The sequence below is a fragment of the Plecotus auritus genome (genome assembly GCF_963455305.1).
Source record: "Plecotus auritus genome assembly, chromosome: 6".
Taxonomy (NCBI): Eukaryota; Metazoa; Chordata; class Mammalia; order Chiroptera; family Vespertilionidae; genus Plecotus; species Plecotus auritus.
In genome coordinates, this window is record NC_137773.1 from 133,879,023 (window position 1) to 133,884,903 (window position 5,881).

The 5,881-nt window shown below is 38.2% G+C and overlaps 1 pseudogene across 1 annotated transcript; it reads right to left on the reverse strand.

Moving 5' to 3' along the window:
• Positions 1-5,516: 5,516 nt before the first annotated feature.
• Positions 5,517-5,671, reverse strand: LOC308250270 (ATP synthase subunit epsilon, mitochondrial-like; annotated as a pseudogene). The gene has a single exon. The product of its transcript is annotated as an ATP synthase subunit epsilon, mitochondrial-like (transcript).
• Between the last annotated feature and the right edge of the window lie 210 nt (positions 5,672-5,881).

The following is a 5,881-nucleotide window of genomic DNA, read 5'->3' on the forward strand; positions in this document are numbered from 1 at the left end:
GAGCAGGGACTTCTTAACAAATGTGCTCAGTGTTGTATTCGTGGCACCTGGAACTGTGTCCAGCCCTTAAGAAAGAGCTGTGAAATAAGTGAATGAAGGTGAAGATTAGTCAGAAGTGTGTGTTCAAAGGACTGGAGATCTGACAGTGATCCCATCTGCTGTGGTCTACAGTGTATTCACTCTTTCTGTTGTTAATCATAGCAGAGTTACTTCTAGACTTGGACTTCTTTGAACGAAGCCTCTTAGTGAATTTGTGCACAAAACTTTTGTGGACATGTTTTCATTTCTCTCAAGCAACTATTTAGGGGTAGAATGTCTCAGTTATAGGATAAAGGGATGCCTACCTTTATAAGCAAACTGTTTTTGCAAAGTTGTTTCATTGTTTTGCATAACCATCAGCAGTTCAGTTGTTCCGCATTGTTGCCAAAAGGGGGTATTGTTAATTTTAAAAATTTTAGCCATTTTGACTCTGGCTGGTGTGGTTCAGTTGGTTGGGCATCATTCTGTGCACCAAAGGGTTGCCAGTTCAATTCCTGGTCAAGCACATGCCCAGGTTGCAGGCTCAGTCCCCAGTGGGGGGCATTCAGGAGGCAGCAATCCATGTTACACTCTCACATCAATGTTTCTCTCCCTTCCTTTCTCTCTAAAAACTCAATAAACTATTGAAAAAAAAAATCATGCTGAATGAACTGAATTCCTTTCCCAGTCTTTAAAAAAAAATTTAAAAACCATTCTGGAATAGGTAGTGGTATCTCATTGTGCTTTTAATTTGAATTTCTCTAATAACTAAGTATTGATTTATGTTCTTATTGGCCATTTGTGAGTTATGTGTTTAAAATTTTTTGTTCATTTTTTATTGAATTGTTAATCTTATTATTGAATTTTATGTGTTCTCTGTATGTTTTGGATACAAATACGTTGATAGATATATATGTTGTGAATATTTCTCCCCAGTATGTAGTGTATCTTTTACTTTTCTTACTGATAACTTTTAAAGAGCAGATGTTTTTAATTTTTATGAACTTCATTTTATCAGTTTTTCCCATGATTCATACTTCTTTTATCCAATCAAGAAATCTTTACCTACTCTAAACTTGCAAAAATTGTTTCCTAACTGAAGTTTTATAGTTATAGTTCTTACATTTATGTCTATGAGGCATTTTGAATTAAATTTTGATGATGGTATGATGGTAGGGTTAGATGCTCATTTTTAAAAATAAACATATGTAGTGATTTCAGCACCATTTGTTGGAAAGACATTTACTAACTCATTCACTTTGAGTCTTTTGTTGTAAATCAGTTTTCCAAATATATATATATGAAAAGCCAATGTCCATGACGGCTGTGACGACCAAATGACTGGTCACCATGAGGTGCATTGAGCACCTCTCGGTCCCTAGAGCAGGGCAGGGCAGGACTGGGGACTGGTGAGTAGGCTGAATGGCTGACCTCTTGGTTTCTGCCTCTGGCCTGCAGGCTCTGATGGATCAGCGATGGTGAACTGGGGAATCGGGGTGAGTGGTGGGAGGACCGGGCTAGCTATCATGCTGTTGGGATCACCAGTTCATCCCTGGCTGCTCAGGGCCTCAGGCTGTGGAAAAGCAGGTGCTGGTGAATTCACCTCCATGTGCGTGCGCTGCCCAGCTGCTGATTGAATGTGCTGCCCGCTTGGGGCTGCTCACGCCGGGGTGGGTATGTCGTGGGTGCACCCCACAGCTTCGGTCAGCACCTCAAGTCCCAGCAGCAGTGGCGGCGGTGCCTGCCTGAGTGGCCCCAAGCGGGCAGTGCATTCCATCAGCGGCTGCCTGGCATGGAGGTGAAAGTTGCTAGCGCCTGCTTTCCTGCAGGCCTGAGCCCCCAAGCAGCTGGTGATGAACTGGTGATCCCAACGGCCTGACAGCCTGGCAGAGGAGGCGGTGTTCAGCCTGGGCACTGGTGAACGGGCAGAAGATGGCCCTGATCGCAGGAGGCTAGGCCTAGGGACCCTATCAGTATGATTTCGTGCTCTGGGCCTCTAGTATATATAGTCTATTTTGTCCTAACTCCATGGCTATACTTATGCCCTTATCACATTGTCTTGATTACTTTCACTAACCAGTAAGCCTTGAAATCAAAGTTGTTTGGGCTATTATTTTAAGTTTAGAATCAGCCTATCAATTTCTATAAAATGCATGCTGGGATTTAGATTGGGATTACATTGAATTAATTAATCTGTTTGGGGGAGAAATGATACCTTAACAATATTAAAAATTTCAATCCTTGAACATGGCATATCCCTCCACTTAGTTAGGTATTTTCTAATTTTTTGTGAGCTATATTTTGTAGTTTTCAGTATATTAGTTTTATTCATAAATGGTTTGCACTCTGTAAATGGGTGTTTCTTTTCTCTTTAAAAAATAACCTTTTTATTTTAGAATGATTTTAGATCAACAGAAACATTGTAAGAATAGTAAAAAGAATTCGTGTATATCCCTTGACCAGGCTTTTCATTTATTAACAATTTACATTGCTGTTATACCTTTGTCACAACTAAGAAACCGACTTTGGCACATCACTATTAACTTTGTTCAGATGTCTCCATATTTCCAGTCATGTCCATTTTCAGTTCCAGGATCCCACACTGCATTTCGTCATCATGTCTCCCTGTCCCCTCTGGCCTATGGGAGTTTCTCAGACTCCGCTCGATGCTATGACCATGACAATTTCAGGAGTACTGGTCAGGCATTTTGTAGAATGCCCCCATTCGGTATTTGATGTTTTTCTCATGACTGAATTAGAATTTGAGGGAGAAAAAGCACAGGCATAAAGTGTCAGTCTCATTATACCTACTGCTCCCTTTTTTATTTTGTTAGTGTTTGAGCTAGAAGGAGGTTAGGCTATAATTTCAAATATTTTTGTTTTATCTTTGAATTCACCTCCAGCAGGGCCCTTGAACCCTATTTTCTTGCCCCTCCTGTATTGATTATTGATGCTTTCTTGGCAAGATTGGAAGAGGGGTGTGAGAAGAAGTCATTTGGGTTCAGTCCTGCTGGTCCATGCTTTCATCTGAGTTTTGACTGATTTCTTCTTATTCGCACAAATTACCTGGGTTTTTGGTTGAAGCCACTCCTGTCTATCTGTACCCAAACTGACACTGGGGCTCTTCTCACTGATGAAGGTTTCTTTTCTCTCTGTAATTCCATTATTCCAGTCTTCAACCTGCTCTGTACCAGATCCGTAGAATAGTATGCTTTTTAAATTTTGTCTGTGTTTTCTTGTTATTAACACAAGAGAGATACTTCATTTTATCTTTCTACACCCTAAACAGAGTAAAGTTACATACATTTGGGCATTTTCTTTTCTTTTTTAAAAATATTTTTTTATTGATTTCAGAGAAGAAGGGAGAGGGAGAGAGAAATAGAAACATCAATGATAGAATCACTTGCTACCTCCTACACACCCCACAATTGGGGATTGAGGCTGCCACCTGGGCATATGCCCTGACTGGGAATCAAACCGTCACCTCCTGGTTCATAGGTCGACGCTCAACCACTGAGCTACACCAGCTGGGCTGGGCATTTTCTTTTATTTATTTTTCCTATCATTTTACATTTGAGTTTCTATAATGTAAGTGGGATTTCACATTATAAGCAATTCGTTTTATTCTTTTATGAATAAAATTTTCATGTTTAACCAAATCTTTTTTTTTTTTTACTAGAGTCTTCATCTTTTTCTTCCTGATTTGTCTAAACTCTTGGTATATTAAGATCGTTAGCACATTTTTATTATTATTATTATTATTTAAAATAATCTCTATTCTTGAGAGTATTACTGATATCTCCCTTTTGTTTGGGCATTTTCTTTACCTTGTTTATCCCTCCCCCCTCCTTTTTTCCTTCCTTTGTTGAATTGCTTGATTTCTTTTCTTTACAATTCTTCTTTTATCTCTGACTGGTTTGCAAGCTATATATTTCTCTTGTAGTTTTTAGAGTCCACAAAATATTTTTAACATAGTTGCTTAACTTAAAAGGGGGATAGATGTCATGGTTTCACTCTCATTACCCCACTTTAATTATATATTATTGTAATCTTAAGTTCTTGTCTCACCCTTTTTATCCTAAAAATTAGTAATTATTATTTATACACCCAGTCCTTGCTTTAGATTTTCCCAATTTGCACAGCATTGTTTCTTTCATCCCACTGTCTCATAGGAGGTTCAGGTTCCTTCTCTCTGATCCAGCCTTTGATAGTTCTTTCAGCGAGGGTTCTTCAAGTGGTGAATTCTTGCCGACTGCATAAAACTGTATTTATTTTACCCTTTGCTCTGACTCTTGAATGGTAATTTAGTGAGGGGAAAATTCTAGGCTTACTATTTATTTTTGCTCACTATTTTTGGTATCTTATTCAATTTTCCTCTGACCTATACTGTTGTTTTTGAGAAGTTTCCTGCCAGTTAAAGTGCCATCTCTTGGTTCATAATATAGTCTTCTGCCTACCTGCCTTTAAGATGTTCTCATCATCTTTGGTGTGAGATACCTAGTGTGAGATATCTAGATGTGGATTAACTTTAATTTAAAATTTTAATGCTTGTATAATATTTCAGTGTGCTACTGTTACATGCTTCATTAAATGGACTCATGGCAGTACACCTTTAGGTTGTTCCTATTCTGCTATTAGATCAAAAGTATTCCAGTGACCATCCTGGTATAATATCCTTGTACTTGAATAAATGTCATATTGTTTTAGTCACCAAAGCTTTATAATGTATTTTAATATCCAGGAGTTTGATAAATCTCTGCTATAGCATTACTCTTTTAAAAGATGTTTTTCTTAAGGTAAAGATAAAAATTATAAACAACAAAATGGCAACAAATACATATCTACCAACAAGTGAATCTAAAAGTCAAGTGAATAAAAAATCTGAAGAACAGAATAAACTGGTGAATATAATAGAATCAGGGGCATAGAAAGGGAGTGGACTGACACTTCTTGGGGGGGGGGTAGGTGGTGTGGGGGTGCGGGAAGAGATTGGACAAAAATATTACACCTATGGACAAGGACAATGGTGGGGGTAAGGGCATGGGGTTGGGTGGGAACCAGGTGGAGGGGAGCTATGGGGGGAAAAAAAGAGGAACAACCGTAATAATCTGAACAATAAACATTTATTAAAAAATGTTTTTCTTGCAATTCTCACTGAGTATTCTTCAGATTAATTTTAGAACAATTTTGTCAAGTTCCAAAGTAATGAGATAGTATTTATTTTATAAAGTAGTTTTAGAATAAAAGCATAATATTATGTCTTTCTATCCAAGGGTTTCATTTATAAATCTTTTCATTTATTTATCTTTGTTTTGTACTCCAGTGTAATTATTTTTTGAACCATGCTTCAACGTGTTGGCATTGTCAATCCATCAACAGACAGGTATCCGATTGTTTTCATTCTGACTTAACATACATCCACCTTGACAATGTACCTACATACATCCTACATATATCCACCTTGACAATGTACCATTGCCAACTTTAGTCAGGGTATGTTATTCCTTCTTCACGTTCACAGTTTTCATGCTGCTGCCAGATGTCTTCTCAAGTTTGCTTTGAATTCTGTCTTCAGTGCATCCCTCACTGCTTTTGCACAGATCTGGGAGTAGCAGGTGTGGCTGAGTCTAGCCTGTCGCCAGTAGGCCACCATGATGTCACAGGAGGGGGCTTATCAGACCAAATTGCAAGGATGCGTCAATGTTGGCTTAGTGGGCGACCATATATGATATGTGATATATGATATATGACATATGACATATGACATGACATATAATATATGAGATGAGATATTAAATATCCTATCTAATAAAAGAAAAACATGCAAATTGACCATACCTCTGCTACACCCACAAGCCATGCT